This window comes from Helicoverpa zea, chromosome 8 (assembly GCF_022581195.2).
Source record: "Helicoverpa zea isolate HzStark_Cry1AcR chromosome 8, ilHelZeax1.1, whole genome shotgun sequence".
Taxonomy (NCBI): Eukaryota; Metazoa; Arthropoda; class Insecta; order Lepidoptera; family Noctuidae; genus Helicoverpa; species Helicoverpa zea.
Window position 1 is genome coordinate 2,556,675 of NC_061459.1, and position 23,701 is coordinate 2,580,375.

The 23,701-nt window shown below is 35.3% G+C and overlaps 1 protein-coding gene across 2 annotated transcripts in view; it reads left to right on the forward strand.

Annotated features, from left to right (window-relative positions):
• Positions 1-915: 915 nt before the first annotated feature.
• The window catches only part of LOC124632830 (SH3 and multiple ankyrin repeat domains protein 3), a 213,414-nt gene continuing 190,628 nt past the window's right edge, over positions 916-23,701 (forward strand). For both annotated transcript variants that reach the window (XM_047167805.1, XM_047167808.1), the window contains exon 1: positions 916-1,023. The gene's annotated coding sequence lies outside the window, so the exon portion shown is untranslated. The remainder of the gene's footprint in view (positions 1,024-23,701) is intronic.

Here is a 23,701-nt window from a genome sequence, read left to right on the forward strand (position 1 = left end):
AACATTGTTAGCTCTTTATATTGTACTATGAGGACTCATAAATGATTCCAAATATAAATAAAAATATTTCTTTTTCCAACCTCTAACACTCTAGCATCGTAATACTGGTAAGTTCACATATACAAGGAGCGGGGACCTTTTGGCTCCCTGCCATCTTTGGGGACATTGGGGGAAAAATGTTAATCCTCCGCCCCGGAAGAGGCTAAGTCAAAAGAATATCTCTGTTCGTCATTATTTTAGTTTAGGAGGACAAAGCAGGGATAAAGTGAAGCTAGCTTTTTGTAGCGGCTTCACTCAACTATACTGACAAGTTTCATCAAAATTGGTTCAGTAGTTTTTGGATGAAAAAGTAACAAACATCGTCACATCAAACTTTCAGGTTTATGATACAAGTGTACTAAGGTAGATACCTACCTAAATTACCGTTAAGTAGACTTGAACTGTATACTTAATTTGAATCCCTGAGAAAAATGATTTATGAGGTAAAATAGAGTGCGCTCAAGGACCCATTGAGGACCCTTCAAGGTGAGGTCACGCAGACCTTCAACGACAATTAATATCGTCCTAGTCATAAATATTCAATCCAAAAGACCTTTCTTGTACGTTGATTTCAATTATAAACGAAGGAAACGTACACAATTCGCACCCTTAGCTTCTCTGAGAGGACTGGCGACGTTTTTGCCTCTGCGGCATCTTGGGTACAAGCCAAATCCAACTTTATTGCTTAGGGGGTAATGTTCGATTCGGGTTGAAGTGGTTTCAGGGGATGCTGCGCCTCTGTATGTATTATAAATTGGTTTAGAGCGGCGCGGGGAGTCGCCGGTCGCCGCTCGATACCGGCCAGTCGCGAGACAGACCCGAGAGCGTTCGCTTCGCTATCGCTGTCGATATCGAAACGAAAATAAAAATAAACCCCTATTGTGGACCTTGAGTTAGTGTTGTGAACATGATAGTAAGTGAGTGGTGTATTTTCTTGTTGGATTGTTAGCCGCACTAGTTCGCCGCTAAATTTACGCTGACAAGGTAAGTGTGGATAAACAGATAAACCCTTAAGGTCTGGTATCGCGTACTACGATTAATTACTGCGTATGATCGTTGCGTGTGTTTTAGCAAAACGTTCGGTGCTTATTTTGATAACCCTGTAAGTTGTCCTATTAAAGTAAATGTTGCGGTTTTGTAACTGATGTTTAACGGTTGTAAAAAAGCACTTAAACTGGAATATTTACTGGTGTATTTCAAGACGGAAGACGTGGTTTTTCTTGGTGGAAAGGAGAATTTTCTGTGATGAAAATAGAATCTAAGTCAACCGTTTTGCTTGGGTGGAGAGTCCGGAAAAGCAACGCTTTTTAATCACGTAAATTAGCATTTACCGTATGTAAGTACAAACTGTGAGTAGCATGCGATGTACTCATCATAACACGTAAGATAGCTCGATCGATACGATGAAGGATGCTGCAGGATGTATCTTTCAACGAACGGAGAGGAACTTGGAAATTGGCCAGCTGTTTACAGGAAAATTCTGAGAAAATGTGCTGAATACCAATATTTTTGAGGAAGATTTTTTTTTGGTAAAAGTATTTTTGATTGTAGATTAGGGAAAAAATGTTTTGTGGTAAGACAGGAACACTGTCGGGTCGAATGGTATCCTAATACCATCGGCAGTTATTTTATACACATGTATTTCGCTTGGTGATGATAATAAAAGCTAGGTTAGGAGATAAGATATAGGATCGAGATTGTGGATGGAATAGATAAGTCTTGGTTCACAAATTTAAATAATATTAGTTTTTTTTGGACAGGAGCTAAAATAATGTGGAGACTGAGATGATACATACCTACTAACTTATATTTAGTTTTAACATATTTATTTACGAATATTCTATACAGAGTTCTATCTTTTGTTTTTCGATCATCATGATAGACTCCGGAAGAGATGGCGCGACGATCTAAATGCCTACAAGACTGGTGGACTTGTATGAAAGATTGGGAACTGTGGAGGCAAGATAGATTGAAAGGCACTTGCCCAGTATTGGGACCATACAGGCTAAAGATGAATTCATCATCATCCTCCGAGCCTTTTTCCCAACTATGTTGGGGTCGGCTTCCAGTCTAGCCAGATGTAGCTGAGTACCAGTGCTTTACAAGGCTAAAGATGAATTATCACGACAATACATAAGTATGATAAGCTAGGTTATAGTTACTTATCTCTCAAGCCTTATGGATTGCAAAATTAAATTCATTTCATGGGAACTCTCCCATGAAATGAATTTATTTTTTTCTCATCTCTCTTCATCTACATACTCAGATGGAAGATTTAAAAGACATTTTTTTAACACTTGCAAATCTATTTTACGCTCTTTTACTAAATAAAACTGAACTTCTAAAGGTACATATATAAGACATAATTCACAGTGAACTCTGAAAAGCTTGACATCACACAATGGCGCAAAGGCGCAAGGCGGCTTTTGTGCTATCTGACCTCGGTTCAATTCCTCCAAGAACCTATTATGATAAGTGAATATTATGCAAATTCCTGTGTGTGAGAGAGATAGAGCTTTACGTGAATCTACTGTCTCTTTTGCACAGGAAACTTTTTGAACTGGAAATGCATTTTGTCGTACTTACTCGTATTTTTATAGAGAAATTGCTAAAAAGAATCAAGTTTTTTAGTAAAAATATCAGTTTAAGCCCTTTTGTTCTCTCGCTTGTGAATAAGACACGCATTGAAAACCTTTTCTTTTTTGGAAGGTGGTAATTTTTTCTAAATATATTTTTTTCATTAAGTTTACTTATTTTCAACCCACTTCCAGACTTTCGTAAACACTAAACCAAGATACCACATACTGCCGATGGGTCATCGACCTTTTGACAGAAGCATAGCATCGTAAGGTCGATGGTAATGCGGCGCAAGTACCTCAGATGTCACGAGCGGAGGCGGCGTGACTTACACCTATTAGATGCATTATTGAATATGCTATATCATGCGGCACATGCATGGATATGTGCTCAAGTTTATCTGTTGACCTAAAGTTGCATATTTGTGGGAGACATTGCTACTAGTTTAAAGTTATGGAAAAAATATTGTCATAATAAATTGTCCCATTACCAGCAAAAAGAGTATTTTAGTTACCAGCGAAACTTCTGGTTTTGCTGCGATCTGCATGATTTATTTTAGAGTCAGAGATCTTGAAGATATAAATACTTAGAAGCCAGAAGATATTTGCGATTCTTAAAAAGCCCACATTTATTTTGACAATGGCGACTGCCCAAATAAAAATACTTGCAAAGGAAGGTAAACACAATTTCCCATCCTCAGGACCCAAGACCTCGATATCCTTTTACCTTAAAAACGAATAAAACAAAATCAAACGCCTTTGAACCGCATCCCTAATTAGGGTTGACCCTTCTAGTTCCTCAAAGGACCATTTCGACCTTCATGGTACCAGCAAAGGCTTGTTTACCTAGGACTGAGAGACACTGGCCGTAAATACTTTTATTTATTGCTGGCAACCCTGAGAAAACTGTTAGAAACTTTTTTCATCACTGTTTGTAGGCTGCCAGTTTGAAATGTGAGTGTAGGCAAACTAAGGCTTTGCGTAAACGTAGATACTTTTTTGTAGTCGATACGGTATACTATCACTGGAGCCACCATAACGGACATAGTTACCTATTGCCACCATTGATCACTGGCAATCGAAGTTGCTGTATTGCAGCTCAGTAAAATTGTAAGGGGATTTGTTGCTTGTCTTCAAATGATGACTATGTTTACAGTTACCGAAACTTTGATTGTAGAAGTTGAAGCAATTCGAGTGATAAGCTGATGATTTCATACCGGTTTTATAAAAATCAAATATGCATCAGTAGTATGCATCGGTCATACGACACTAAAAATGTCCTCGTCTGCGCCGAACCTTAGAGTTTATGTTCGATTTATTGTGCAATAAACTAGTTCGCGCTTTAGTTGTCATTTGGCTGTAAAACTTCGTCCATTGCGTTATATGTGCTAGCGTATCGTCTGTGAGAGAACTATGTACCGCAATGTATTGTATATTGGTGAAATGAATGGTCATGAAAATGGTTTAGTATTCATTTATTTTAGGTAACGGGAATAAGATTACACTTTTGAGATGCCGGTATAACCTGAAATAATTTCCTAAGTATTTGTTACAGAGGTGTTTGTGTTTATATATATTGTGTGAGGCGTAGGTAAAATTAATAAGTTCATCTAAATTAACCTGTTAAGTTTTTACGATTAGATTTCAAAATATACTAGTCCGTATTTAAAAAAATATTTCATTGTTAGACATACTCCATTTTTCAAACTCAATCAGATGCTTTTTGCGGTTGCGTAGAGTAGCACCCACGGTATAAAAAAACGATGGCGGAAGCTTTTCAAAAAATAAATATATATTTAATTGTATGTAAAACCAACTAATTAAAATTAATAAAATAAACCATAAAAACGAGCCCCATCATCTTAGCATCGTTGCAAACCAGAATACCTACACCATCGCCTACGCCACGCCACGCCACGCCACGCGCCACAACGTGTAGGGTTAAGAGATCAGAACAGTACACGAGCATTGACAGGTTGATAACCTAAGCGGTGCAAATGGCGTACGGTTTCAGCTAGCCTTTGGTTCATTTTATACGAGTTTAGGGAAATGGTAGGAAATTTTTAGTTTGTTAATTGCTGTTTGATTTTCGTATGTGTGTTTACGTGTTTCAATGGTTACCTACAGTAAGCTACGGAGATAATGTAAACCTAGTTTGACAATGATATTAGATTTCTTTTAATGACGTTAAAAAAGTAGAGTACCTAAATAAGCTTAACGATATCTAAGTAGAAAATAATAATAAAACGGTAATTAATTGTGTACGTTGGTATGGCAACATCTGTCATCGACAAATCTTTATTTACGGAAAATCGGTTAGACTGGAAAAGGCTCCGGAAATGATGATTTAAGAAAAATCGATACATAAATGCGTAAATGTTTTTAGCCGTATACCTAGAAGCCTATTTAATTGACTAAGCTTTAGGTTTCAACTTCACACCCCAATAAAATGTACTTATACCTGTGCTAAAATATCACCAATATCTCAATATATTAATTCGTTAATTAATTAAGAACGTAATACCAATTACTTAAGTCGAGGAATTAGCTAATTAGCTGTGATATTTTACAATAGAGGTTGAAAGACTTATGTGGGCTTTCTACAAAAAATATAGGCGTATTTCTTCTTTTTCCATTGGACAATATTAATTATGTATTTGGCTAATTAGGCAAAAGCTTTTAAGATTAGGCTTATTTGTTTTAGCTTAATATAATAAATTATGGATTGAATTCGTGGTTCTTTTCCAATTCGTGAAAATGCTCCTACCTACGCAGACGTCATTTTGTATTTTTGGGGATAGTTTTTAATGAATTAATTTATTGTTCTAATAGCACTGTCATTGTTTATCTCTCTAACTATTAGCTGACAGGTAACACCACTCACTATGACTATGTAAAATAATTTCTCATGCCCTCCTAAGTGTATTTAATGTAAGTAATTATAAATTGTATTGAAAAAAAATCGATTACAGGGTCCAAAAGTCTTTAATGCTTCACAATTCCTTCTGTTATGTGCCTACAATGAACTGTTGAAATTGTATTTCATACACATCGATGCAATAATTTTATTTAAAAAAAAATCGTAACTGGTTACTTAAAAGGAACACAACAACACATTTACTAACTACAAAATCAAACAAAAGACTTAAGACTTAAGCCTAAACGCTACAAAGCACAAAGTACCGAGCACCCATAATAATTCTGCCCAATTCAGTTGCATAAATGGTAAAGAAAAATTGCGCGTCAATCCTCCCCTGCTCGCGACCCGCGCTACTTTCCCGACCTTGCTGCGCTCGAGACAAATCTCCTTCCTCACTGCATGCCCACTTCTCAGCGTAGGGTTGACAACAGATATTGCGAACGTTTTGAATTCAGAATGGTTTTATAGAGATTTAAATGTCGAATTGTAGTTCGAAATGTGACAGGATTTTGTTTTGTGCTGTTTTATTTTTGGAAGTATCTTGGGTGAGTGGTTTTTAGTGAAGCGAGGAAAGAAGTGACATTTGAGATTTATTCAATAAAAACATATGCGCAGATTGAAATTCTTTTCTTTTTGGGAAGTCGGTTAAAATATAAGGATTTAAAAAGTTACACTACACTAATAGAAGGTAAAGTCGCTGTTTTGGAATAAAAGTTTAAAAAGTCAGTGACTTACATTTTGAAGTTTTAACGTAAGTAAAAAACTACGTACATAAACGTACGTAATAAAAAGTGCATTTAAATAAGACTTAAGTAGTCTACTTGCCTAACCTGTCAAACATGAATGAAGATTCAAACACTTCACTCCCTTTGACAAACAAAAAGCTGCTAATATTTATAATTATGATTACCTAGCTAGCAACCCTAAATCTGAGGTTAACGAACAGACAGACTAGGGGAGGCTTCGCGCATGCGCGGTCAATGTTTTGGAAGCCCCTACTCTCCTATCATCAGTTTTCATATAGAAATACGTGCCACTATTTTTGTGACGTAATTTTAGATAGGTAGTTCTGGATATTTTTTGGCAACTTTATTTATACTCTTTGGTAAATGTCACTGCAAGGTTTTAAATATTTTAAGCGTCAGTATTGCAGACGTCTGTTATGTCGTTTAACTTTAAGTTTTAAAAGTTTGTGTAGTATGATGAGAATCTGGATTAGCTATAATTCAAGGACTACGGCTACAGTCACATTGGCGTAAATTAGAAACATCGTTACATTTTTTTAAAATTACACTAATTACAATAAATGCTCTTAATTTCACTCATTACATACATACATACGAATCTTGAAATTCCTCACACATTTGCTTCATATAAGATACTCAACTATCTACACTTACGTAGGCTGTAGGTAGTCCCACGTATAAGTAGATAATGCTCATGTAAAGCATTAACATAAGGGGAAAGAACCCAATGTTAATCAGATTCTAAGAATTCAGAAAAAATGGGTATTTCCAAAATAAACGAAATCCCGGGAAGGACCTCTGTAATCACACGTTTTGTGACCATCCGAGGCAGTGTGTCGAATTAACGCATTATCCTCCTATTAATCGGTAGTACGAAGTTGCGGTAAAAAAAGGATTAACAGCAATTTATGGTCGTTCGCAACAATGTATTAAATAACCCTTCTGACGTTCTTCGGATGTTTTTTGTTTACCAGATACCATGTTGAATTTACGAAATAGGAATAGGATTCTTTCTAAACAATTTGAAACGGGAATCTTTACACATATCTATAAATTGGGACTCAAACGCGATACTTTATGTAATGATAACTTTTATTTTATTTCTTTTTGGACAATCTGCAAATTACATAACTCACTATATTACTTTTAGGACTTCATGGGTTGCATGAATGCATTTAGATACTCTGTACCAAAGTTGAAGCTTATTTTTTCCTTTTTTTCATTCTAACAAAACATAAAAAGCATAGAAGCCCCGTCCCGTCAAAAATCAAAAGTTCCCCTCGAACCAAAAAGAAATAGAATCGACCGCACCTTATGATTAGTAGGTACGCCGCTTTTGGAAAAAAAACCGCCTTTATTCTTTTGAATATGAATGAAAAAATCTCATTATTGAACCATTAGAACTGTCGGACTCCTGGGAGATTCCTGTGTGTTGAAGGGAGTTGAAGTTTTATTGTTTTTTAGGCATTATGAGTTAAGGGGAGTTGGGTTGTCGTTCTTTGAAGCTGGTTATCAGTCATTTAATTAATTAATTATGTATCATGTGTTTTTGTAGTTTTGTTCTTAACAGAAATATTGTAAGTCATTTGAAGGCCTAAGATGTTGGATACAATATGAGGAACAGTTTTGTAAATAGAATAGAAATCTATTTATATTTATGTCTCTATTGACCCAAGACATCGCTTGACTCACGAGCATAAATAAAAATATTCTATTCTATTTTAAATCTATTTTTTTCTAATATCTAAGTATGATGATGGAAGATCATTTTCTGTAATGTATAATTCAATATTTTTTTAAGTTTGGTCTAGTATCGAACAATACCAATTCAACTTTATACAAAATCGAGTTTTTTAGTATCCCCCCAATCTAGTTTACCTTGATTCTTTTACTAAACTTACATGCGCAGTTAAGTCACTATACCATCATCAGTCTGAACCCCCTGACATGTACACGGTCGTCGTGACTCTGAAACAGACGTAAATATGCGCCGCCCTGTCGCATAGTCGCACGACACGCCGACATTTGTATACGTGTCGCGCGACAGTTTCCGCGACGTATTGCAAGACATTTGTCGCGTCGTGAGCAGGTACTGACGTAGTGTGTGCGCTGAAACTTAGTTTTTGAGTATGTAAGTGTGAATGCAGGCTTTTGGGTGATCCTTGTGGATTTTACTAAGAAGATCGGTCTGGATTTTCGGGCAGTTCATGGGGTTATTCTTGTGCTGTTTTGTATGGGATTCAAACATGGTTTTGTGAAGTATGGGTGTATGGTAAATTAGCGCTTCCGGGTGTTGATACTGGGTACATGACTAGAATAAACACTGATTTTAGATAATACGTCTACAAAGTTATTCCATTTACTTATAAGTCTTTAGTAGAATTGATGGCATCGGTCTTGTGTCTCCATTAAATAAGGAATCTTCATAACACTAAATACACACCAACTTTTTTAATATTGGCCTGACCTTCGTGTCATGCCTGAAAGATTTTTAAATCATTATAAAAAATCCTCTATTAGACAAAAAAAAAATTGCTTAACCCTACGGGGATACATTCGTGATATTAAGTAAGGACAATGCTATTCTTTGTATGGAAGTTGGGCTCAAGAGTTGCCCACAGTAACTGCATAGTGTATTATGTTCCATAGGCTTATAATAGGTCCCAGACTGAAATATTTCGAAATCTATCCCAGGAGTGCTGAGAAAAACTGGTTTGACTCTTATTCAATACTACGAAAAATATGCTTACGAACTCTTAACTATTCCACTTTTATTACCTTAATTGAAATGCATTATAATATTAATCGACAAATACGAGGTATTGAACGAGATTTTTTTTTACCGACTTCAAAAAATGGAGGAGTTTCTCAGTTCGTTTGTATTCTTTTTACGTAAGTACGTGCATAACTCCGTCGTTTACCAACCGATTTAAACAATCATTTTATTGTTTAAAAGGATTTACTTTCCAAATAGTTCCAGGGTCCAGGGTCTGGTGATAGAAACCTTAAAACATTATGGAAATCTCGGAAATTGTAAGCACATATCGAATAAAAACTTGTCAATCGGGTATATGTCTCCGACACCACAAAACTGTGGAGGTTAAGACCTGACCTGACGATGGAGACGACAGTGAGACGAGGGAACTCCTCAACGGTATCTATTTACTACCTCGTGTTTGAGCTTATTTTATTCGTCTTGATAAGATTTTTCTATTGCCATTAAGGATATTAATTGCATGACGCTACTCGAACTTAGGACTGATTGTGGTAGATAGAGACTGAAAAGCAAGAGAAACAACAATTACCTTTAAACGTCTATTTCTGTTTTTTTTTATCCTGTTAACAGTGAAACCACTATCTATCTGATATATATATCTCTATCTATCAAGAAAAGAGGTTGTTAGGTTTGTGGCTGCTTAAAATGGCTTGCTAACAATGGCTGGCTAACATTAGAACTGGTTTTTCTCGGGACCTCTGGGACCGATTTCAAAAATATTTGGATTCCGTCTTAAGACTGAAGTAAAGAACCTATTCTAACCATTCCCACTACTGGGCAAATGGCTTGGACTTTATAAAGTGACTGATCAAGTTTAACATTTGAACCGGTTTTTCTCGGGACCTCTGGGACCGATTTCAAAAATATTTGGATTTCGTGTTAACAGTGCAGTAAAGAACGAATTTCCACCACTTTCACTACTGGGCAAATGGCTCAGGCTTTGTTAAGTGACTATCTATGGAGACCATTTGAACCGGTTTTTCTCGGGACCTCTGGGACCGATTTCAAAAATATTTGGATTTCGTGTTCAGAGTGCACTATGGAACCAGCTGAAACTACTCCCACTGCTGGGCAAACTTTGAGCCCACACCCTGGCATTGTCCTTTCTTTGTATCTAACCATTTTTAAGTCATTAGGCTACATTATAACCTAGGGCCTTAGGGCTCTAGGGCTCTAATAGATTAATAATACTAGACTTTCAAGCTTTGTATTTTGTTTCAGAGAATCGAAAATTAGTGCCGTGAATATACCTGGATAATAAGTTTCGAGAAATAGGGATGCTTACTAAATTAAGGTTTCTTAGTAGCTTATTTCAAACTATTTAATCCCACTTATAGCTAAAATACATTGGTATTTTTCTCTAGTTCTAGGTAAATATTGTTATTCTTCTCTAGTTCTAGGTAATGCTTATGCTTAAGTTCATCGACAAAATAATTGTCAGTTTTTAACCGATTTCCCAAAAAGGTGGTTCTCAATTCGTCGAGATCTGCTTTTCTTCTTAAAACATCTGTTTACTATGAATTTTTACGTTCAATTTTAAAAGTAAACTGTTGTTTAAAAAAAACGGACGTTTATCTAGTCAGTGAACTTAGGGCTTAATTTTACTTACTTGTTGATCACTTCAAGCATTTGAACTCAATCAATCAATCAAATCATTTATTTCTTGTAGGCCTTTACAAGCACTTATGAACGTCAAAATTATAAATAAGTTTGATTCAAGTTGCCCATTCCAAAAGCAGCTTCCTTTGACTCTGAAAAAAAACCGTTTTTTGTTTTTCTAAATTGTTAAAAACATAACCATCCTTTTTGCTCTCACAGTCGGGTAACAGGGTTGTTATCCTCAAGCTATCTCATCTGATGAGCCATTTATAAACTTGATGTTATTGTTATAGTCTTAGATTCGAGACTGCCGGACATGGAAAACCGTGTTCGGTATGTTTAACTACAGAATTTATTACGTCATTCATATTGATGGTAGTGGTGATTAGAGTAGTAGTTGTTTTAAAGTGTTATTGACACTTTAACCTGGTTTACGTTTTTCTATAGTTTCAAACAAGTTGATCATTGTACTTAGTGTTAAAGTAAACTTTCGTAGGGATAGGTAGTTTTTAGATTCCAAAGTGCATTTTAATAACTTAGGAAATTTAAGTAGAAAGCTGCACTAAACTCGAATGATAACACTGTTTAGACATTCATATATTTACAGAACTATCCATGATACATTCAAAACCTACTTAGTGAACAAAAACATAGTACATCATACAAAACAAAATATAGTTAACTGCCATTATCTTGTAAGAATTTGAGAAGAAAATCAATAGGTAATTTAAAAGTATGGATATACATATGAATATGCATAAGATATTCCATTTCCACAGTTATTTATTCCAAGGTTCCAGTATTGGAAACCGTCGCGAAATTGCAACCGTTCATTTTGAACGATCGAAGGCGAAAGTAGGTACTTACTATAATTTATGTTTTATGTGATAACATCTCTTTTTGTATCAAGTTCAATTTAGACATATATTTTGAAAGAAAAGTGGTGAAACTCGTTATTGGGTGGTAAACAATTGAAAAAGAGAAACGGACCACGATATTTGATAAGTGAATATTGACCGTTAAAATGTTTTCAGCAGTGTAAAACAAATGAAAATAGACAAATGAAGTGAAAATAGAATTTAAGTTTTTCTGGAGTTAGTCAAGTTATTTTTAGACATTCGATTCTTTAAATAGTAAAGATACGAAATAAGTTGAAGAAGAGTTCAAATAAGAATAATTTTATTAAAATCAACTTTACTTCTGCTTGAAAACTTTCTCGAAATGATCTAAAAGTATTTGCTAATGTTCTTCCAAGCGACCACTATTCAAACATCAACCATCATTTAACTATTTAACCCTAAAACAACCATACAGACCAAATCATAAACAACGAGGCTTAATTTTATAATCCTGTAGCATTAAGCCAGATATTACGGCTCGGACCGAAACCATGTTAAAAATGCCCCAGGGACGCTAAAAGGGTTAATTGTTACCTTTGTTATTTTTACATGGTAATGGACTTTTCTGATCAAGCTACCGTTGGAGGGTTATGTACCGTGTGCCTCTTTTTGGGCCGTTATGGATCATTTGAAATCTAGCTTTTAGTTGACTATTGTTGGGGGGGCAGAGATTGATCGTGTAGGGTCATGCTTATATGAATTATAATTTACGAAGTTTTGCCGCTTTTGGTCACACAACACAACACACAAGCGAATTTTTGGTCGCTCGTAGAAAATCCGAGTATATAGGTATGCTCGGTTTAAAAACGTCATCTTTCGCACCGGTAATTGTTCACTACGAACCGGGTGTTGTCGCTCTGAGAATTTGTTTGTGTGAAGCGCTGTTTTTCATGATACTTTAAGCATAAGTCATCATTTGTCATTTGTTTGTATCATCAGAGTCTTTTCCCTACGTATGTTGGGTTAGGCTTCCATTTTCCATTCATCTAACTGAATACAAAGTCCCTACCTATGTTCTAAATGGAGTGGCTTCTTCAATATTGTTTTTAAAAACGAACTTTGCATGCAAAACAAATGAAATGAAAATAAACACGTTCTTATGAGTACGTGATAACTAATGCTTGTATTATTATACATATATACTTACTTATATTATGTAGTCTATTCTATTTGTTGAAACTTGAAACTAGTAACATATTACAAACACACTAGTAACAGGTAATATGAGAACAGTGCAGTTTGTAATACATGTTGTAATACAAATTAATAATTAATCAGCTTATTATATTTCAACTATAGTAAAGTGTATTGTGTAATTAATGCTCAATCCTTCTCCGTGTGAGAGGAGGCCTGTGCCCAGCAGTGGGACGTTAAAAAAAAAGGCTGTAACAGTATAGTAAAGTTAAAAGGTCGCTACTTAAAATTACTGGAAAGTGCGCAAGTACCTTTTTTACCCTGGATACATCTGCAGACATCTGCCAAAACTGATTTTTTTTTGTTTGCTTGGACTGATTAGAATAATTATTTCGGTATTACATAGCCCATTTATCAAGCAAGGATGTAGGCTACTTTTAATCCAGATAGGAAAGCTATAAACATATAGTTCTAAGTGACAAAATTACTTGAAATATCTAAGAACCCCATATTGACCTATTGAAAAGTGCTCTACCAATGTATTTATTCATACTTATATTAAAAACAATACAGTGCCAAATGACTATGAATTGGTAATGTGCCCAGTATAACATTGCCATACTCAGTTCAATGACTTTACCTAAACGGTTAGAAGTAATATTTTAAAGTTGCTTTTAGTAATTCATAGCGGAGATCACGTTAATTTGTGGTCTTGTAAAAAATTATATACTTTTTGCCATTAACTGGATTCACACACTTCAGCTATTTAGATAGAACACTGTCAATTTTAAAAACGTGGTCTAAAACTACCAGCTTAAGAGTTCCTTGTAAACCATCATGTTTAAGAATTTTAAAATAGATTAAACCAAATAAAGCCTATACTTTTTATAAAATTAGGTGGACTCTGTAGAAAATTACAGGAGGGTAGATCCAGACAGACACCGGTGACCAGACAATGATTCAAGCAAATAAATTAACACATTTTTCAATGGGAGCTGCAATTCGAATATCGTTAAATCCTTGCTAAAATATAACGAGGAAACACTAGCAAATAAACGATTCATTCGTGTACCTCTCAACACGTTAATTAAAACACTGTTTCCGTAACGGTCTTGGTACCTATTTATCTGGGATGCAGGCAGTTACTAGATCTAATCCTATTCTTTATCAGTGAGTTCATACCTATTTATCAAGGATCCATGTAGTTACTGGATCCATTCTTTATTTCCAGTCTAATATTCCCGTCTGCCTTTTTGAAATACATCTACCAGTAAAGCCCTATTTGTGTTCTGTAGTACTTATTGCATTGGTGCTCGGAACCATTCGGTAATGTTCGGGATTGTTCGGCTCTACTGAACGCTGCTGTTTGGATTCCGGGATGTATGTGCACTTTTGAGGTTTCAGCGAATCGATTGACTGTAAAGTTCGGGGATTTGAGGCAGTTTATATGTGATATTTTGATATGCTGTTGATCATTTGTTAGTAAAATAAGCGGAACAATGGACTGTTTTAATATTCAAGTCCAAATTATAACTGACCTAACGTGGTCAAAAAAAAGGAATTTTATTAGCTTTGTCAAAAGTATCAAATTATTATTTATTAGAGAGGAGAAGGACCGTCAAGAAACTTCATTCAAAAGTGCAGACACACCATAATTCAATTGATAAAACACGCGTGTAATTCTGTCTCTGTTATTAGTAAAACTTAGCTCATAAAACAACCACATAACATTTATTACCCAATACAAAACAACTTATTTGAAAAATCATTTCAATTTGCACAAAAGCAAATAGAGAATAGTGGCAATAGTAAGATTATTTATAGAATCGATTATATTCCCATTAACAGTTCGTGTATTTACGAGCTCAGGTGCACGGAGGCGGTAGGCGGTAGCGGTATCATTTGTAACTGAAGGCACACCCGGATGTTGTGTATAGTTCGATAGTTTTTTAAATTATTTCTTCTTTTGTTTAGTTTAGTGGAGGAAAGAAAATATGCGTCAGAATACTGGTAGAATTGATTGTACGATAAATACTTAAAAAAAAAAAAAATACAAAAGTATGTATTAGAAGATTTCCCATAAATAAGAAGTTTCACTATTTGTCTGCACTTTATGTTTATTAATATTTATGTGCAATAATTTGGTCGAAAATTCCTTGATTCTATCATCGCTAGACTATCTAGGCTATCTAACACTAAAAATTTAAAATAGCACCAGTAGTTCCTAAAAAGTTGCTGAGCTCATAATATTAGTGCCTACAGATTATTTGAGCAAATTAATTAGCCGTAGTATCAAGTATACATATTTGTCTTCAACATTGTTAAAGTAAATCTTTTTCAAGCTACATATTAATATTCCATCCACATCTTTTCAAACAAAGGGATCACTTTCAAACTTTCTGAAATTCTCTGGAATTCTATATTTACTCTCGTTTATTTCCCAATAAGTATGTAAATTGAATAATTATCTACCAGAACAAAGTTTTGTGTGTACGTGATCGGATCTAACGAAGTTTATCTGAAGCTGATGTTATCAATATTTCTGTGGAAGTTTCGAACTTTTCTTGTGAAGGAAAGTTTTTTATTACGTACTTTGTGTGATAGCTTTGTTTATCGACGAATTTAATATTGTTTTGTGGTGTTAATTAAGTAGGTTCCGCTTATTAATTGTGTGGCTAAAAGTATTAGTGTTTTATTGGGTTGGAACCATTATTTTACGTCCATTATCTTATATCTTACTAGCCTCCACAGGTATTTTAACTTCAATCAGTTTTTCTTAATGGAAAGAAGACTATGATATTACCTATAAATATACATTTCAGGAAGTTATTTAAACAAAACGCTAGTAAACACAAACATGACTGAAACGGAGTTAACAACCATAAATAATAATCCTACTAAGAAATAGATCTTCAAAAGGTTTGATCTTGTCTATCTGGCGAGATATGATCTCATCTATTATTCCTCTCAACTTTGAATATTCTAGTAGGGTAGGCCTTGTCCCATATTCCCAACTAAATCGATTGTAGAATATTCTTTGACTATTAATAAAGCTTTGAAGATGGGACCTTCGGTTTTTTGTAAGCCCATAGAGCTTCTCAATAATTTATCCAGCTTATTCAATGGGTATAAAGCATAAATCTCGCATTTCAGTGAGGGCTTCAAAATCTTAGTTGGAGAAGGTCGAGGTATCCAGTAGATGTACGTAGAGGTAGTCAGGACTTACTGAGATCAGAAAACTCCTCCTCATCGCTGCCCACCGGGAGCGTACCCAAGAGGCTGACGGCATTCCCACACATTGGGTGAAAATGCTTAACTTTTGTCCAAAATGAAAACCAGCCCTTGGGTCTCTTGAAATGTCAACAAGGCATTTCGCCAGATCTATAAAACTTTTCTTTTCTAATGAATAAGTCGTCGTGAACATAACAATTAAGAATTCCTGTAGTGATATGATAATATTACAATGCGAGGCCTCCTGTGTTTCGCCGACGAGATATTATCGACAAGTGTCGCCGGCGCCGGTGCGGATGCCTGCATGTAAGGGTATGGTCATGGGATATAGCGGGAGGGAATAATTTTGACTCTTACGCGGTTAGTAGGTAATTTCAAGGAGGTAAAGTTATAGTGAGATCATCTGACTAGCTCTTTTGCAATTCTGTTAGGCTTGAAATGTTACCTGATGCAGCTGAGTGACCAGTATTTTATATGGATCGACAGCCTGACCTTCTCAACCCAGGTAACTGAGCCACCCTAAGACTTTAACTGACCGCAAAAAGCTAATGTAAAAATCATAGCCCAATCGCATTGTAATCTGTATTAAAATCTAACAACAATCCCCAGACTCTCAAACTAAAACATGCAACACTCCAACCACAAAATTTTAAACCAAATTCTCTCTAAAACAAAAAACTATTAACTCGATACAGCATATTACTACTTCTATGCGCAATATAAACTATTCATATATTTTACGGCCGCTTCCGCGCGCCCCAAAGCCTTGGTCTATCCCCTTAATATGCGACAACGCAAACAGGCCTCTGGGGACGGGATACATCGCTTGATTAGTTCACTAGGCACTACAGCGGAATACTGATGAGCCGTCAATGTATGTGGGATAGAAAGAGTGCGGTATTATGCATGCTATTAGTGCACAGTGCGCTGCGTGGCCGGAGATGCGGACAAAATATGTATTGCATTTTATGGGTATTGTTTTTTTTGTGTGTAGCGTAGTAGCTGTGTTTTAGTTTTTTTTTAATGATTTTTAGTTATAATTTTTTTACAATTATTAACAAACAAGTTACTGGACACCACATTAATTGTTTATTTCATAGATACTTCTTGCTCACAATCCGCAATTCAATTCATTCAATCTGGTGTACTTTTTATTCTTATCTACATACTATCTGACCATGCTTATAATGAAAACAGATATACCTACTTAGTAACTATTACAACTATTCAACGTCAAACAATTCACATTTGCTTAGAGTATAGGCAAGATGACGCCAATGTAAGACTATAATATTTATAAAATCATACTTTTGCTATTAAATTCCTTGGGTTTTGTTGAACATTACTGTATCCATATCATCACATATTAATAATCTATTATCAAGTTATAGAGACTTAAAACTTCTCGTCAGAAAGGAAGGCTTCAAATTATATTACGGACGGGTTTTCTGTTAAGCTTACAATTTATGATTGGTTCATATATGATAGAAATTACTACCCGTAGTCAGTATCATTTATGTTCAGAAAAAGGGCAAGAGTAAATTTAAGAATCATCGTGTGTCTTTATGTGTGTTTTTATCAAAAAACTTGCTATTCTCAGTGGTACCACATTCGTCTATGTTCTTCCCAAGGCTCCAGACTATCTCATAGCTTTCATTGAAATTGGTTCTATAACGTACGTGTTTACGCGATAGTGCGACAGATTCACATACAGAGAACTACTTTCGCAATTATAAAATAAATACCTAAGTATTTTTGTGTTTTAGTAAATAAATATGCTTAACAATATTTTTTCCAAAACATTGCTAGTAGAGATGAAATGCAACGAAAAACATGATGCGCTGAATCCAAATCAAAAAGACATAAGGTCTACTGAATGATGACCATTAGCTATACCACCCGTTCTGAATTAAAAAAAAAACTCTAATCCCAATTACAATTCTAATTCATATAAAAAATACCACCTATTACAAACATCACCGGGCGCAAAACTTAGTATAGAAAAAGTATCATCTACCGGACACCTACAACATAAAATGAAGCTAATACTTCGTAGTACGACTACAATGGTCTCACATAGCGTTGTTTTGACACCACTGTGCATCGACGTGGGTGTTATTGAAACACGACGCGATTCTGAAAACGTGTTGCCGTATTGTTTGTATAAACAAATTGTACGTGGGTTATGCAATTTGTATTGTAATGTATTGGTCGGGTTAGAAGGGGTATCGGGTTGCCCGGGTAACTGGGTTGAGGAGGTCAGATAGGCAGTCGCTTCTTGTAAAGCACTGGTACTCAGCTGAATCCGGTTAGACTGGAAGCCGACCCCAACATGATTGGGAAAAAGGCTCGGAGGATGGATGGTATTGGTCGGGTTAGACGATATTTTGTTACTAATCTAGACTTCTGTACTAATGTCATACAGAGAACACATTTCATGTCTGTTTGTTTGTACCCTAAAGTCTCCAAAGCTACTGTCTATACTTCTTCACAAATATAATAAAGAAGATCCATTTTTGTCGTTTTGCTTGAGCCCTGAAGGCTTTGAAACTTCTGAACCGTTTTGAAAAAATCTTTAATTGTTGAGAAGCTAGACTATCCCCGAGTGACATATGCTATTTTTATCCGGGTATTTTCAGTAGTTGTTGTAGTTCCACTACTTTACTTTCTAGAAAGCGCAAACCTCTACAGATCCAATGTGAAAAATTCTTTGAATGTTAGACAGCCCATTCATCTAGAAAAGCTATAGGCTACTTTTATCAGGGTGTGAGAAGTAGTTCCTACGGGACGCGGGTGAGACTACTGGCGGAGGAATTTAAAAATCAGTGCATAGTAGTCTAGTGAATAGGTTCACTTGTCTTGATGATAAGCGCGATTTTTTTTAAGAACTTCACGATATAGGGACAACTTCGCAATTTGTTCGCATGTTTCATTTTGCATTTAATTTAATTTCAATAATCTAATCTGAATATGTACATAAAATAAAATTGTAGCACCCCACTGAAAATCAACACAATTTTCGATTTCACACTCTCAAACACAAATCAAATAAATCTGATAAAAATAAAAAAAGCTTTTCAATTTTTTTCCCCTAAAGGTCGCATGTCATAAATAATGAAAATGGAAAATCGATTAGTAAGCTGCACAGAGGGTCGGACCGTGTCTATGGTGACAAAAAGTTACGATATGCCACAACAATGCATGAGCTCGAACCACTGGGCTGAGTGTAATACGAGCGAATTTAGAGGTGGGAGAAAGTTTTTAAAAGTATGAATTGGTATGATGTTAAACCAGAGGTAACGGAAAAGGTAAGTTTAAAAAACGTTTCAAATTAAATACCTAAGAACCTTGGCAGATTAATTATATATATTAATTGCTTGTGTCAACAGAAAAATGTTATGTTATTTAAGGAGCTTACGATTTCCAGCACAAATAGGTTACACACAGAGGAAGGCTTTGATACCTACGAGTTTTTTCTGTTTGTTTTCATACAAATATCAGTAAAAATGATTTAATATTTTTTTATATTTCTCTTTGCCGGATGAAATAAAAATACACTTCAGAGCATGAGTGATTTCGTTACAAACTTTTAATGTGGATTTTTTATACAGTGTTATAGAAGGGTTTATCTTATCCTGAAGGGTTATTTTGACAACAAAATTAGTACAAACAGCTTTAAACTTGAGTGCCTTTTCGCTTCTTTATTAAAATGAATCGAATCCCCTGTTTTACTAGCAAATATAGCAAATATTTCTAACACATTGGTACCTGTCTACAAACTTACAACAATTATAGAGTAAGCTTCACTTTTGAAGGCAAAACATATTGTTTTTCTTCAGTAAAACGTTTGCTGAGCTCTCTAGTAAAGCTAAATAAGTAAATTCGTTTGTTCAACGACTCGGTTCACTCGGTTAGCTCCGTAGAAACGGTTTTCAATTCACAAATTTTACTCGCGTCAATTCACACATGTGTACAGAATTCGCTGTTCATTTGTACTAACGAAGTCATGAGAGAATTTCCAAAAAGATCCACTTAAATTTTCGAATAGATTTCGTTTCTAATAAAAATTACTATGTAGAACAATGTGCGAATAACGTGATTTTGAAGATTTTTTATTCGTAAAAATAATAAAGACTAACTGTATAATAATGAGTATTACACAAGTTAGATAAAAGTTTTATTCCATGAATTATTTCTATCGTAATTATGTGTTTGTTGGCGCATTACTCGGTTGGTTACCATGCATGTCTGTGCATAATGTCGCAAAGTAAACAGTGTCAGTGTGACGACCCCACACGCTGTCAGCTCAGCATTACTTGCACTTTGGAACAAACAATACCTACTTAACTAAATATACTTATTACTTTCAAGCACATAACTAAAAAAATAACAAACATAAATAATATAATTTTTTAAGAACACAAATATTATTTTTTCCAATATATTCTTTTATCTGCACACTGTGCATTATGAAACAATTATTTGATTGGTTGAATTGGTTGAATTTGTTCAACTTAATTTTGTTGATGAATCGTCAATACGTATTACTATTGGATTTGGATGTAGGATTAATTGGTATTGCAATATATAGGGTACATATAAGTTTATAGGTATACCGAGGTTGCATAATGGTATTGTTTAAATAAAGGTTAGGTTTATAAAGAAGTCCATACGAGGTGACATGGTCTCGCTCTTGCTAACATCAATGAGATAAATTAAGTTACTCCTTTGTTATTCAGCTAGTGTGAATCATGCTTTATTGCTTGGGAAGAGAACTTATCTATACAATTTTACAGACTTTTATTTACCGACACCAAAACGATCTACTGAATTTTATATTCTTTTAACTGCTTGTTTGCCACTCGTTATAAAACTATAGAAAATCAGTTGTGTCTCGCGTATATCTGCGCTCCGACATACAATGGGTTAAAAAACAAGACTATCAATTTTCCTTGTTTATTTACCGTGGCGGATTTCGGAAAGCTTTTCCAGATATTTTTTGAAACGAGTGTGTAAGTACCTACATAACAGCAACAAAAGTCGATCGCAAAGAGGAATATTTCTCAAAGCCAGTTAGTCCCCAGGATCGCAAAAGTATCTAAAAACAAAAAAGCCCTAACCTAATGATTGCGAGAATGCGTGAGTCTCAGAATCGTTTAGCGCCTTTTTCCCTTATTGGAGAAATATTTTAGAATATATTATTACACTCGGAGTATAGAATATTGCAATAGAAGAAATCCATCCGCTTTAACCCATTAAGTGACCCTCTTCAATAAGTTCTTTCAATTGCCTGTAACTACGTCGTGGGAAGCTGTCTATAGTTTATTGTTTTATTTTCTTAGACCTTTCTTTGTAAGTAAATGTATTTGTAGTTGTTGTTGAATGTGGGCTGATGTCAAAGGAATATAGGTAACAGTAAGGAAAAATATTGTGTGAAGGACGAGAATTTCTTACCAAAATAAGTGTAGGTTACACATAGAGTGAGTGTTCGGGTCCTAATACTGAAAATAGAGGTAAATGCTCTCTGAAATTAGTGGAAAGACATGATTGACGCTTCTGTAAAGACACTTAATTTAGACTTGTACTAGAACTGTGAACATAAAAGTAAGAACATTCCCAAAAGACCCGTTTATTGTTTAAAGACAGATATAGGTGTAAGTTTGTTACAACATCTACCAAAGACGACATAACCTAGAGGTTATAACGAATTAGCAACCACCAAATACCAAAATCAACACAGAAACTCGGTAACAATCCCCACATTGCCTTTCCACAAATCAAACTCAGCAAAGTTCTAACTGTTGAACACGAGTACCACTAAACTTTGCTAGCCTATGTACCGCTAAAATATTCCACTGCACGCCCCAGGTTCGATACCCGACCGTTGAAATAACCCTTCATGTATATTTGTCAGTCTTTTTGCCGCGTACACGAAAAATGGCAGCGATTTTTTGTGTACGTGTACGAAATGGAATAAATATAATACCAGCTTATGTTTGTAGTTCGTGTTGACAAATTTTAATTGTTTGTTGCCAATCCATTTGGAAAATGTGTATTGAAATAATTTGACAGGTTTTTATGGAAGAATAATTCTGTAAAGAGTAGATCGGGGTTTTCGTTTTTATGACACTAACCGCACAATATGCTACGTCCAAACAATATTTTCTACCACATTTACCTACGTAAATTACTGGTACTTAGACTGATAAATAAGTCTTACCTATATTATTGCAAGTTACAATCAAATTTTGAATCCAGGTGTATGCCTGCATGGGCAGCCACAGCAGTGATTCTAAAAGTCCAGCTCAAAGCGTATTATTGCAAGCGACAAGCTGAAAGTATTTGGAAAATATATTTCGCTATTATATACTAATGGCAGTAGATGGACCCCTTCCCATTATTCACTGGGGGAGTACCTATCTGTCTTCTTATCCATCATGGGGGCTTAGAGTGAACTATACTTTAGAATCCCATGGGCATCTTTAGGCATTTTTAGGGTGTTTTAGAGTATAGCACAGATTACTGCAGAAACAACTTGCAACTAAGTGTAACAGTGTTATTGTATGACTACATTTTTATGTTGAGGATAATCTTTGATGTTAATTGTCATAATAGAGTGAAAACTTCGGAAAAGCAATTTTTCCAAAAATATTGCCTTGCTAGGTAGAAACCATCGCAAAGCACGTCCCATATCTTCCTTCTGAAAAGTTGAGTATTTTACATTTACGAGGTTTTCACTACACATTTCATCAATAGTTTGATTTCGTTTAGAAAAGTCACGTCCTTAAGCCTATTTTTTATCATCGCCCCATTTTAGCATTTTACAAGCTATATTACACCGGTACAACTGAATATATAATTGCGTCAGGCGCCTACTAAAATTATACGACTACTATAGCGCTGATTTGTGCGTCACGGTGCGATTATAATGAATGAGTTGAGCGACTGTGAATTGTTTTATTGCTATGTTATTGCCAGCTATGTAACGCCAAACGTGTAAAATGGTATTTTCTATGCTATATTGGGAATGACAAATGGAGCCACAATCATTAAATCGGCTTATGATAGGCATTTAGGTTTAGGTTTAAATGTCTAAGGCATCGTTCAGACCAAACGTATTGTCGGCCGCTGACTGTGAGCGCGCGTTACGCAGTTTATTGCATTTCCATATATATTGAAATTGTCGTTCACACCGAACCGGCTATACGCTGTTACGTCGTCTGTTGTAGCTGACTCTCAGTGGCCGATTATTTTACTACGCGACTATGCACGGCGGACGCGGATTGGCTACGCGGACGCAGTTGCCGAATAGCACCGCTCCGCCGCGTACGCACCGCCGCGCCTCGGTTCAGCACGTCGATAATTAGTGTCCCTTTTATATAAACTTAAACGTATTAAAGATAGTAACTCATCTAATGTTTTACTGTCATACGAAAATATTTCTTGAACTTATTTGGATAAAGTCTATATTCGAAATATAAAGTATGAAATTGACCAAGAAAACATCTCTTCAAATTTAAGGGATGTACCCACAATCTCTTCTTTTTATTATTTTCGTCTTCCTCTAGAGCTTCGCAAATGGCAACTATCTGAATGCGCATCATTTAATTGAAATATCAGTAAAACGTCTGATTTGAAAAAAATAAATTACGCTAGTTTTATCCTTTATAAAATACTACGAGCAACTTCAAATACTGAGCCCTTTTATGTGTAGAATAGTCAGCCGCTTAGCGTACGCATCTAGTGTGAACCTACAACAGCCTATTCTTTTGTTCACACAT